Here is a 14,010-nt window from a genome sequence, read left to right on the forward strand (position 1 = left end):
AACATCTACTTCCCTCCACAGGTTGGAGAAGTTCCTGCTATAATTTGTTCCAGGACTCCTTCAGCACCTTTCCCTCTCTTCCTCTTCTGGGATTCCTATGATACAGATATTGTTCCGTTTGACTGTATCGCTGAGCTCTCAAATTCTTCTTTCGTGTTCCTGGATTAGTTTAACTCTCTTTTTCTCAGTTTCTTCTTTTTCTATAATTATGTCTTCTAAATCACTTATTCTCCATTCTGCCTCTTCAATCTGTACATTGGATGCCTCCAGTTTATTATATATCTCATATATTGCATTTTAAAATTCATCATAACTATTTTTAAGCTCCGTAATGTTTGTAGCCATAGTTTCTCTGATGACCTCCATGCTTTTTTCAAGCCCAGTGATTAATTTTATGATTATTGTTCTAAATTCTTGTTCAGTTGTGTTGCTTATATCTATTTTGAGCAGTTCTTTAGCTGTCATTTCTTCCTGGGATTTTGTTGGAGGAGAGTTCTTCCATTTTGTCATTTTGGTTAGCTTTCTATCTCTTGTTAATTTTAAAAGCTTGTTGTGCACTCTGGCTCTGCGAGTTCTGCTGTATTAGAGAGGGCTCTGACTGTTCAGGGCCTGTCTCTTCAGGAAGTGTTTTTTGAATGTTGTCTCTTGGTTTCTCTTGTTGAGCGTTTGGTGATTTTGTTTCCCTACTTGTAGCAGTATCTGGGACTCTCCACCATGTGTCGTTTGGCTTGTTTCTTGAGGCAGCCCTGGAAAAAGAAAACAGACAACCACACAGGGAACAAAGTTATACAAACGCAGATACAAAACCAAGAAACAAGCAAACTCAGGGTCTGGTAAAAACAACAAAACACCTCTCTGGTGGCGATGGGCGTGGTTTGGTGTAGGCAGGTCTCGCCTCCACTGTGTCCACTGGCCGCTCGTTGAGGCCCCGCCTTGGTGGTTTTGGGAAGAAGAATGGTGTCTCCCAAGTCCCTTCTCAACCAAGCTTTGGAAATCACTCCTTTGGCTGCTATCCCCCTGTGCTGAGGGTATAGCCAAGGTGGGCTGAGGTGGACTGGGTTCCAAGTCCCAGTCCGTTTGCTTTGTCTATACAGTTGGAAACAGTCCCACAGTTCGCTGCTTCCCTGCTGCTGGGGGTTGAGTGTGGGGAAGTGTCGCAGCCTCAGGTCTGCCGGGGTCAAGCAGCGATACAACCCGAGTGGTTGCGGGAACATAGCAACTTCAGGTCCACAGAGTCGGCATCGCAGCTGGGTCATCCGGGCCGCCTCCACCAGGGATAGTGCCTGGAGCTCTGCAGTGCAGTTTTTCCTGGCGCCTTCTGGGACCGGAGGCACCTAGTTCAAAGTCAGCATGCCAGCCAGAACTAAAAAACATTCTCTTTCCAACCCGAGGTTTTTCTCTTCTCCAGGGCGGGTTCTATGAGCAATCTGCTTCTCTTTCCTTTCCCCTGGACTCACGGCAGCTCACCATAGCTTGTCCATTAATTACTCACCGTGGCTGCAGGCAAGCCAGGTTCCCTTCCCTCCCTCCGTATCTCTGGGTCCCATCCTGCTTTTATCTTCCCCAGTTCGCACTCCCCCACTTATGAGATTCCCTTCCCAGTACATTCTGTCTCTTTCTCTTCCCAAACTCCTGTGGCTCAGTGTCCTATGACTTCAGGCCTTCACTGATTTAGATGGGTGCAAGTGTAATGCACGGAGCTCCCTGCTTCTCCACCATCTTGCCGTTCCCACCCCTCTCTCTCTCTCTTTCTTTCTTTCTCTCTCTCTCTTTCTTTCTTTCCTTCTTCCCTCCCTCCCCTTCCTACGCTCCCCCTCCCTGCTTCCTTCCTTCCTTCCTTCTTTCCTTCCTTTTTTTCAAGACAGAAAGGGAAAGGAAGAGAGAGAAAGAATCTCAAGCCGTTTCCATGCCCAATGTGGAGCCTGACACCAGACTTGTTCTCACAAACCATGAGACCATGACCTGAACCTAAATCAAGAGTCACATGCTTAACCAACTGAACCACCCAGTCGCCCCTCCTCTCTTTTTCTATTTTCTGTAACATTACAGGTAAGTGGACTCCGGACGCCTGAGTGCACACTAGCAGAGATAAGAGGGTCAGTTATCACATCCCTTCCACCTCTTGCTTGGTATCCCTTGGGGTTCTGCACCCTCCCCAAGGGGGCGAGGAGGCTCTGCCCCCGTGGGGGCAAATAGTTCCTGTAACAGTTTTGTCTGTCCAGATTCCCATTCATTTCTAACTTTGTAACACATCTCACCATACAGGAAACTTAATTGTTGTATTTGTTTTCTCTTGCTCCACAACAAATTATCACACACTTAGTGGCTCAAATAACATACGTTTATTGTCATACCATTTCCAGGAGTCAGGGTCTCGGGGTCTCCCAGGCTGGAACCAAGGGGTTGACCAGACTCCATTCTCATCTGGAGGCTTGAAGAATCTGTTTCCAAGGCCATTCAGGTTGTTGGAGGAATTCTTTTCTTTGCAATTGTCTAAGAGTCCTGGCATTTGGTGGCTGTAGGCCAGAGATCACATTAATGTCCTGTGGTCACCCAAATTTTCTGACATGTGAGATCCTTAATCAAATCAGAAGGGGACATCCATCAACAGCAAAGAGGGCTTAGTTCCTCCTTAAGGGCTTTATGCTGATTTAGTGAGGTCCACTCACGATAATCTCTATTTTAATTAGCTCAAAATCAATTGATTTGGGACCATAAATATATCTGCAAAAACTTTTTACCTCTGCAAGATTGTCTGGGCTAGAAGGAAGTCACAGGTTCTACCCACACTGACTGGAAGGGCCGGAGCCCTGGGGTGTAGCTGTCATGGAGCCGCGCTAAGGTCTGTCTGCTGCAACTCTTATACTGCATAGGGTTTATTTTGTCTGCCCGTTTTCATTCCATTTCCTTCTCCCAAATGACTCCTGTGCCAGGGACTTTGAGTACGAAAGCTTCCCCAGGTAATGGGCTGTGAACAGCGTCAGACTGACCCCTCGACACCATGTTTCCCTTCTTGCTTCTCATGTTTCTCCTATGGCTTCCCAAACGATGAAATAGTCAATGTGTCCCCCAGCCTGGTGAGAAATTTGTAATAAGCTGATAAAGAAATAATGTTAGAAACATAATTCTAAACATGCCTGAATTAGAAGAGAAAGAGGACCAATCTCAAATCAATGGCCATAACATCTACCTAGAAAAAAAGAACAGAAAAAAAAATCCAACAAGGTAGAATGAAGGAAATGTAACTATTAGGGTAGAAATAAACAAAATCTATATTCTCTCTCCTCAAAACTTAGGATATTTTTAAAACCAGCATGGGATAGAAAGCTAACTGTATTGTCATGCTACTGAACCAAAGGCTGTCCCTCAGTTCCAGAAGGAAGGTTTTTGTGGCCCAGCCTGATAGGTGGCTTCTCCTCTCTAGATGGAACCAAGGCCTATCATTTGTGGAACATACTTGAAGATATCTATGTTCATTCACACACTGGGGCGCTTGTTTCCCTGCACTCTGGGGGGTTCAGACATATTTACAGAGACCTTAATGAATGGACAGGGTTTCCACTGAGCAGTACCCAGGGGAAGAGGAGGCAGACCTGTGGAGGCTGGGGTTTTCTGACGGACATTATGTACAGCAGACACCCATCACAGAGGAAATTTACCTTGTGCACTTTGTCATAGAGCTTTCCTTGCTGATGGGATTGAATTAAGCCTCTCTGGACAGGAACACATAAATGGTGCCCTGCACCAGAGGCACACACACCTCACAAAAGCACTGAGAACCTCTCCTATGCCCATGATGCTTATACAAGTAGGAAGACCACAGGGGTTTATGAGCCAGGACCCCCTCACCCACACCCTGCTGATTTGCATCTCTTTCTGAAACCACAAACCCCTCAGAGCTGTTTTTAAGGTACGTTCTTATGAGACGAGGTGTTTAGCTTGTGACGGGGCTCAGCCAATATAACGGACTTTCCAGCTCAAATTCTCAGCGTTTGCTGCTCAGTGTCATGGATAAGAAAGAAGGGAAGCTCAAAACTCTGTACCTCTTTTCAGAGTCTAAGACAAGCTGTTTCTTTCTGAAAAGGTTGAGTCTCGCAGTAAATCTGCATGTTGAAAGGTGGGAAGATATCCTCTACCTCTATTTCTGCTCACTTCTGTCTCTTTGCCCTCTCTTTTGTGGTCTTAGTTTCCAGTGGGAAATCACCTTGACCCAGTCTCCAGTCTCCATGGCTGTTTCCCAAGGGGACACGTTCACGATCATCTGTGAGATGAGCACTGATATAGGCACCGACCGCTTAAATTGGTACCAACAGAAGCTCGGAGCTTCTCTTATGTTCCTTCTTCATGGCACTCCAAACCTGGCTGCTGGCGTCTGGCTTGTTTCAGCGGCAGTGGATCTGGGAACTCTTATTCTCTTAGGATTGGCAGCCTGGAGGCCAAAGATGCTCCAACTAATACTGTCAGTAGTGGGGCAGTTACCCACCCTGAGTGTTACAGAAATGAACAAAAACTCCTCCAACACCTGAGGGCCCAGCTGCTCTCCCTCAGACACTGGGAGGGTATGGCTTCTGCTTCCTGTGTCTCAGAGACCTCACAGTGGCCCTCGAGGGGGTCTGAGCTTGGCTGACTGTCGAAGATGCTTGACCTTTGGAGGAAAGGGAAGAAACAAGATCTGGGGATAAGTCGGTTCTCAATGGGCTCGAGTTTGGTAACAGCCTGTGCAATGAAGGAAAAAATGCAGGTGTGTGCAATGTGCAATGAATGAATGAAAAGATGCAGTTCCTCAAAATAGAGCATTAATCCTTTTGGTTTTGTGTTTATAAAAATGTTTTTTAAAGTTGTTTGTTTGTTTGGTTGGTTGGTTATTTATTCTTTTAGGGTGAAGGAGGCAAAGAGAGAGAATCCCAAGTAGTCTCTGCAGTGATAGTGTGTGACCTGACTCAGGGCTCAATGTCATGATCGCTGGATCATGACATATTCAAGACTTGGAAGCTTAACCAACTGAGCCACCCAGGAACCCCTAAAAAAGTTTAGTGTAGTTGACACAAATGTTGTGTTAGTGTCAGGTGTACAACATAGTGGTTGGACAAGTTCATTTATTACACTCTGCTCCTTGTAAGTGTAGCTACCATCTGTCACCAGTCAAGATATTGCAATATCATTGACTATATTCTTTCTGCTCTGCTTTTAATTCCCATGATTTACTCATTCCATAGCTGGAAGCTTGTACCTCCCACTTCTTTTCACCCACTTTGCCCATCCCCCATTCCCCACTCCCCTCTGGCAACCACCAGTTTTTTCCTGTAATGTTAGGTATGATTCTGCTTTTTCTTCTTTTCCTTTTCCTTGTTTACTCATTTGTTTTTAGATTCCACTTACTTGAGAAATCATATATTTGTCTCTCTCAGTCGGACTCATTTCACTTAGCATAACACCCTCTAGATCCAACCATGTTGTTACAAATGACATGATATCATCTCTTTTTGTGACTGCATTATATCTATATCTATATATCTATGTCTATATCTATATCTATATCATCTATATCTATATCCATACCACTTGCTCATTATAAAAAGCCCTAAGTCTTTGGACTCGGGGCCACGCATTTAGAGTTCTGTGTTAACTCTGTTAACTCTGTCTGGTCGCGACCTGTAATAAAGATGCTCTTAATTCAGCTTCAGTGGTCTCGGGTGGTCTCTGTGTCTCTTGGCATAACAGTCTACACATGGATTNACATGATATCATCTCTTTTTGTGACTGCATTATATCTATATCTATATATCTATGTCTATATCTATATCTATATCATCTATATCTATATCCATACCACTTGCTCATTATAAAAAGCCCTAAGTCTTTGGACTCGGGGCCACGCATTTAGAGTTCTGTGTTAACTCTGTTAACTCTGTCTGGTCGCGACCTGTAATAAAGATGCTCTTAATTCAGCTTCAGTGGTCTCGGGTGGTCTCTGTGTCTCTTGGCATAACAGTCTACACATGGATTCAATCCTTAATAACCCATGATCGATTAGTACTGCTACTGATCCCAATTTCTGATGTCACTCTGCACCTGCTGGCCCTTTTGGAAACTGTACACACTCTACCTGTGAAAGGTGATCACTACTTTCTGGCCTGTGCTGCTCCCTGATCCCATTTGTCACAGGGTGACAGTGGGAAACCCATTCCCCATAAGAATCCCAAGATTCCCTGGGAAACCACTCTGAGACAGAGAGATTTTAGTCTTATTTATTACTGGGTGTTCTTGAGATGCACATCCCTGGAAAGGAGAGATAGGAAGCAGGATTGGACGGATAGAGAAACTGAGCTATTTTGGGGGTTCAAGAAAAGCCACAGGGAGGTCTAGAGATGTAATCGCTCTACAGAGTTGACTTGGAGTGTAGCAAGTGAGCTGGGCTTTGTACCCTTGCATCCAGTAAGTATTGTCTTTCCTGGAAAAGAAGTATCACCTTGGGCCAGGTCGTTCTTCAGCAAGGTAATCTCCTCAGAGGGCGACCAACGGAGAGTGGACAGGAGGCAGACCTCAGCACATGCAGTGATACAGCTCTTATTTGTGAAGGGGAATCTAAGCAGCACACTGCAGGCCCTCCTCTCCAACATTCCCATTAAATCAGTGAACTCAAGCCAATGGAGGCTCTCATGCCAGTATCCCCTGGGCAAATGGATGGATGCCAGTTCAGGCACGCACAACTAATAATTTATTGTTATTTGTGGTTATATCCATAGACACAGAGTTATATGTTGTGGGAATAAACTACTTCCCCTCAATCTGAATACCAGAAAACAGTGGAAGCAAGTTTCAGACATACTTAGCCATGCATAAAATCATTTCCTAACAAGAAGAAACATCAGATCTGTTGCACAGACCCACCTCTCCCCCAGCCCACACAAAATGAGAAGAGAAAGAAATGAAAAAAATTAGACCCCATTAGAGTTAATAATTCCTTTTCAAATTTATCATTGAGGAAGTAAATAGATAAACCATAAAATGGGAGAGGATATTTTCCTGCACATTTCTGACAAAAGATCCACTTTCAGTTTATAAGGAACACACAAGGTAGCCCCGCTCTGACCCCGGCTTCTATGGATCTCAGTATCCTGGAAGCGCCTCCTGTCTGACCCTCATACCTGCCGCTGGGGTCCCAGAACATAAGGGATTCCAAAAAAAAAAGAAAGAAAGAAAGAAAAGAAAGACCGACTGTGTGTGTGTCTGACTAGACCAAGCACCGCCCAAGAAACAAACTATCTAAATAGCAACTAAATAGTAATACCTACGGTAAATTACTTAATCATTAGTCATCACGGAGATGTAAATTTTAACAACAATACTATTTCAGTATCTACCAGTATGGATATAATAAACAGTCTGACAATAGCAAGTATGGAGAAAGGACTTACAGCAAGTGGATATGTTATACATGGTTGGTGTAGGGTAAAGATGTTCCCCATTAGCAAACTGTTCCATAGTATCTACCAAAGCTGAGGCTAGCTCTGTGACTCAGTGCTTTCATGCCTCAGAACACACCCATGGGAAGTGAGTGCATAACTCCACCAAAGACTTTGAAACCATGTTCTTTTTTTTTTTTTTGAGACTGGTATTTTTTTTTTTATTTTTTTTTTTTATTTATTTATTTTTTTTTACAAATAGTTTATTGTCGAGTTGTTTTCCATATAACACCCAGTGCTCATCCCCACAAGTGCCCCTCTCCGTGCACGGAGAGAAACGATGTTCTTAAGAACTGTAATGATAACATGTTCAAATATGAACCCATTCATTTATTGAAAAAATGAAAATACTGTGACATTTTCTTGTAACAACAAACTATTCTGCAGTGAAAAGGAACAAGTTACAGCCTGAATAACAACATAGAGGAAGGTTAAAAAACATGTTGAACCAACGAAGCAAGACACCAGAAAGTACATATTTCATGATTCCATTTACATGAAGTACAAGAACAGAGAAAGTCTGCACTACATGGTGAGGAATTTAGAAAGGTGATGGCTGCCTACGGTGGTAGTGATGGGGCATAGCATTGATTGGAAGGAGCATGAGCGAAAAGTGTGATGTTGGGGAGGGTGTGTCTGTCTGGATCTGAGTGGTGGTGAGAGAGGGGATGTATCTGCTCGTGTTCACCCAGGTGTACACTTTAAATTCACATTATAACAGTAAAGGCGCTTTATTTTTTAAATGAGTGAGTTCAACAATGAGTAGGCATTATGGGCTTAGGATCTGATGTATTTCCATCTTCTTCCCCACAAGTACTGGTACCTTGAAAGACCTGAACTCTGAGAACATCTCATCTCTAGAGGATTATTGTGCGACTGATTGCTATAGACCAGTAAGGCCATAGTGCACCACTGAACACACAGCAGGTCTTCATGTGTTCAGCACATGGCAATAGACTGTGTTGTTGTTGCTGTTTATTATTAGTAGTAGCGGCAGTAGTAGTATTTTTTTGGATATGGGCTCCTCTTTTTTTTATTATTTTTTTTTTTATTTTGCCTACTTCTCAGAGTGTATGTCAGATATGGGATTCAAAGACAATGCTGTGGACAAATTCCTTTGCAGGTTTCATCTGGAGATCTCAATATTAGATTGATTGAAGGTTGAAGCTTTGGGGTTGTCAAGAAAGGAAGCTTTAGAAGGACACGGTCCCTTGTGTTCTTTCTCAAAATAAATAAATGAACTTACAAAAAAGAAATACAGTTGGATTTTCCCTTAAGTTTTTTGCAAAGAGGAGAAAATTGGCAAGAACAGACATCTCCCACCCTGTCTTGCTAGATGTCTCATATATGCACCCCAATAGTTGAGGCCTGCCCCATGAGTGCTTTGAAAAGTAAGAGAAGTGATAAGAATGGTCTATGGAAAGGACAGTGGGGAGGCAGAACCGAGTGCTGTGCGGGGCATTCTTCCAGGCTGAAGAGGTGGAACCTGGGGAACGTGAAGAGTGTTATGAGTCAGGATCTTCCAGAGAAGCACAACCAATGATATGTCCATGGAGACAGAGAATGTGAGAATTGAGAGTGTGGGGAGTGGCGAGTCCAGAGTCTGTAGAGCAGGCTGGCAGGCTGGAAATTGAGGTTGGTGTTGATACTGCAGCATCAAGTGGGAAATCTGTAGGCTGGAAACTGAGGCCGAGTTTCTATTGTTACATCTTAAGGAAGAATCCCTTCTCCTTTGGGAAACCTCAGTCTTCCTTCTTAAAGCCTTCAACTGATTGGATGAGGCCCCCTCCCTCATTAAGGAGAGTAGCCAGTGTTATGCAAGGTCTACTAATTTAAAAGTTAATCACATCAAAAACTACCTTCAGGACAACATCTCAACTGGCATTTACCACACCACTGGGCTCCGTAGCCTAGTTAAGTTGACACATAAAATTAACCATCCCTTGGGGCAAACTGGGGGGCTGATTGTTGGGAGAATTGGCCCTTTGTGAGGATGAGGTATGGATCCCCAGCTAAGGACTACTCGGTACAGGCAATAGCTGGGTATTAGGTAATTTCTCAGGCCCAGAAGCAGTGAAGAAGCCACATGAACACCCGTAGAACAGACAATGTGCCACCTGACTGAGTAAGCACCATGCATCCGCTGCACTCAGAAAAGACTGGAAGAGTTCAGTTGCTGGACGTGCAGTAGACCCGTAGCCACAAAATCTATGCCCTCCTGATGGAGATGCATACTCAGTTTCTTAAGGGAATTGCATGCCCCCCATCCCCACCCTTCCATCTGCTGGAGAATGAACAGCAGGACGAGGAGCAGGCAACCCTGAGCTGACTTCTCAAAGTTTGGATGGAAGAAAATTTTCTTTCCTTTCTATTTTTTTAATGTATATTTATTTTTGAGAGAGATAGAGACAGAGAATGGGAACCTGGTAGGGGCAGGGAGAGGAGGACAGAGGACCCAAAGCGGGCTCTGTGCTGACAGCAGTGAGCCCAGTGTGGGGCTGGAGACAGATCTGGGACTTGAACTCATGAACTGCGAGATCATGATCTGAGCCAAAGTCAGATGCTCAAATGACCGAGCCACCCAGGGGACCTGGAGCTAAATTTTCTTGTAAGAACCTAGAGTTAATTATCTGAAAAATTTCACACAAAGTGGAAATATTAAACTGAAAAGATAGAATAACTAAAATTCAGGATTAACTTCCCTTAGCTCAAATTAGGGTCTCACTTTTCTCCCAAAGTGAGTAAGTTCTGAGCTTGTCTCCCGTCTATCTGGCCCTCTGCACAGCCCCAAAACTGAGCTCAAGGGCTTGCAGAATCCTTACAGAGCTGCAGGATAAAAATGGCTTTAGAGTCCCATTATCTTTGGTCAGAGAGTTTATAAAATGTTGGGTCCAGGGGCGCCTGGGTGCCTCAGTAGGTTAAGCTTCTGAATTTGCCTCAGGTCATGATCTCGTGGTTATTGGATTCAAGCCTCACAACGGGCTCGGGGCTTACAGCTTAGAGCCTGGAGCCTGTTTCAGATTCTGTGCTTCCCTCTCTCTCTGCCCCTATCCCGCTCTCTCTGCCTTTCCCCTGCTCATGCTCTGTCTCTGTCTCAAAAATAAATAAACTATTAAAAAATTAAAAAAAATTAAACGTTGGGTCCAAAGTTCTCCATATTCTTCTGTGCCTTCTATTCTTTTCTTCCCTCCCTCCCATATTCCCTCCCTCCCTCCCTTCATTTCTTCCTTCCTTCCCTCCTTCCTTCTTTCCATTGTTCATTTACTGTTTCCAGCACATTTTATAATTTTACCAGGATTATTGATATGAAGAGCCATGCTCATCACTTCTGGAAACTCAATCCATTTAACAATATTCTTGAATTTCAAATAGAAGATCACCATTAGATCTTGTCGTTTTGAACTTCTAAGTTGTTCCAAGACTATCTAAGTTGACTTCTGTGTTTTTAGTCCTACAGCTATATTTTTGGTGATATTTTTGGCTCTCTAAATTTACATTAGATACTTTCACAACCCACTACTCATGCCGTTTGCTTCTTTACTCACCAGGTGCTTTGCATATTCCCCCCACCCCCACCCCACTCTGGCCCAGAGCAGCTGCTCAGGTTCGATAAAAGGGGCCTTTGCCATTTAAGCTAAGCTGCATTGGGCAGGCAGGGACAGCAAGATGGTGTCACAGAGGCAGGTCCTCATATCCTTGTTGCTGTGGGTCTCAGGTGAGAAATTTCTAATTTGCCACATGCCTTTTGCAGTAGTATCATTTTAGAGTTAAAAATATTTTTAAAGATATAATGAGAAATACTGTCTATTTCCAAAATGGCACCTATTATGCTCTGACATGTACACCACTTCTCAAACGCCATATTTCAGGGTGTCTGTGCTAACGTGCATATGTATCATCATGACCTCCTCGTGATTGCAGGNGGCTAGTGTTCCTCAGCACATGTTCTCACAATTTGTCACCTCTTTCTTTAAAGTCTTCCCTTGGGCACTCAGGTCTAGTCTTGTGACTGAGGGGACTCATGGCTCTAAGTGTTCCATAACTTGTGTCCCTTGGAAAACATTTGACCAACATGCCTATTTCAGTGTAAAAACAGGAAAGTCGCAAGAATTTTAGTATGATTTCTTCACCTCCTTCTGAGATACATAGGTTGATCAAATTAAGCTTCAGGAAAGACCGTAACAAACCTGGTCAGTGTGCTCTGAACTCTCTTAGCTACAAAAGAGCTCATAATGATTAGAAATGTTGTTAAAGTACCTATATTAAGGAATCCATATAATTCATTCCCGATCTGTGTGTTTTGTTTTTGTTGTTTTTTTAGTTGCTGTTTATACTGTTTATTTTTGAGCGAGAGTGTAAATGAGGGAAGGGCAGAGAGAGAGGGAGACAGAATCCTAAGCAGGCTCCAGGCTCTAAGCTATCAGCACAGATCCCAACGCAGGCCTTGACACAAGAACTGTGAGATTGTGACCTGAGCTGAAATCAGATGCTTAACCAACTGAAATCCCCAAGTCCCCCCCAAATATGTTTTCTGAGTGTTTATTATGTGTCAAGAGGAAAGATATCCACCATGACCCCATTTTTATTGCTGTCATGTTTATTGGTTAGTTGAGCAGTTCTGTCAATATGAAGTAGGCCTGATTGATCTTCATTGGCCTGGACTGGAGCTTGGAATATGATAAGGAGTGGCATGAGTGTTGCCTAGATCAGAGGCCCAGGGGCTGAGCTCTGAGGCAGGAGAGATGAGGAGGAACCAATAAAGAGTCTGTGAAAGAGCAGAGGGATGGAAGACAAGCAAGATGGTGTGATGCCCTGGAATACAGAGCAAAAGTTAGAAAGGAAAAGGAAGAAAGTGTCATCAGTATGTTAAATGCTGCTGATGGATCTAGTAAGATGAGGACTGGCATTTGGCCATTGGACTTGGCAATGTGGAGATCACTGGTGACCTTGAGAAGAGAAGTTACAATTAGATGGTAGATGTAAGCCTTTGAATGTAGGATGACTAAGAAGGATGTGGGGCTCCAACTCGGGAGATCACCACCTGAGCAGAAGTGGACGATCAACCGACCGAATAACCCAGGCGTCCCAGGTTTAGGGAAGAGTTTAAATGAGTGTGTGGATAAGTGTGAGTGTTTTTAGAGAGAGAGGGAAGATTGCATTTACAGCTGTTATTTAGAACCTAAGCAGGCTCCACTGGTGCCTTTGACTTTTTTGGGCGTGGAAATGATAGGTGTGGCAGAAGACAGGGAAGTGGCCATATGAACTTATCTCCACTTCAAAATGAAGTCATCGGCTCAGTTGGACAATGTCATGGAAAGCTCTTACAGTCTCTCCTGTATCAAGTGTTTCAGGGACATTCTGGCAAAAGAGAAAGGAGGCCAGTCTGCATTTGCATACCAAAACTCTACAGGTACCAATGGGTCACAGAGTATGACCACATACTGAACATTCCCACTGATGGCTTTGGAGATTTTGTAACAGAGGATATCACCGTGAGAGGTGCAGGATCATCTCGCTGACAGAAATAATATGCAGCACCTTCAGATGTCACCTTATCAACTCTCAGGGTGAATCTGTTCTCTACCCACTGTCACTGAACCAGATGAAATCCCAGAGATAAGAGTGGAGACACATTTAAGAATATGTGTAGGAGCTTGTCCTGGTTTGTGTTGATGCTGGTGTATATCATCATCATTGTCTTGGCTTGGCTGGCTTTGCCGTTGATGGTGGCTCTGTTTCTGTTGCCACTGACATGTAGGAGACCATGGGGTACCTGAGTGTCTCAGTCGGTTAAGCATCTGATTCTTAATTTTGGCTCAGCTCGATTGAGCCGTGGCTGGTTCCATGCTGAGCATAAACCCTGGTTGGGATTCTCTCTGTCTGTCTCTCTCTGTCTCTCTGTCCCTCTCTCTCTCCCTCTCTCACCCTCCTCTCTCTGCCCCATCCCCCACTTGTGCTCCTTGTCTCTAGAAAATAAATAAACGAATAAATTAAAAAAATGTAGGAAACTGTGTGAATATTGTTTCTGCCCTGATGTCCATTTAGGGAATAAAATAAGAAGGATATATTGAAAGCATAATGTTTGGAGACAATGACAAAAATCAGTTTCTTTCTTTGTTTAACTTTTTATGTTTTTGGAGCGATAGAGTGTGTGAATGGGGAAAAGGCAGGGGGATGGGCATGGGAGTGAGAATCCTAAGGAGTCTTCACCATCAGCGTGGAATCAAACATGGGGCTCAATCCCACAACTTGGAATCATGACCTGATCTGAAATCAAGAGTCGGACACTCACTGACAAAGAACCCAGACACCCCAGAAAATCAATTTCTTATGAAGATGTAATATATTTTATAATTTTTAAAAATATTTATTTTTGAGAGAGAGAGAGACAGAGACAGAGATGAGGATAGATAAGAGTGTCTAAAACATAAACCCAGGTGCAAAGACTGACACATTTAGGGCCCCCATAATAGTTTCCACAAAGAAACCAATTCAGAAATATTGATCCTCTTGAGAGCCAAACAGAATGACTCCTAGCTTATCT

Source organism: Crocuta crocuta, unplaced genomic scaffold, assembly GCF_008692635.1.
Source record: "Crocuta crocuta isolate KB4526 unplaced genomic scaffold, BGI_CrCroc_1.0 scaffold275, whole genome shotgun sequence".
Lineage (NCBI taxonomy): Eukaryota > Metazoa > Chordata > Mammalia > Carnivora > Hyaenidae > Crocuta > Crocuta crocuta.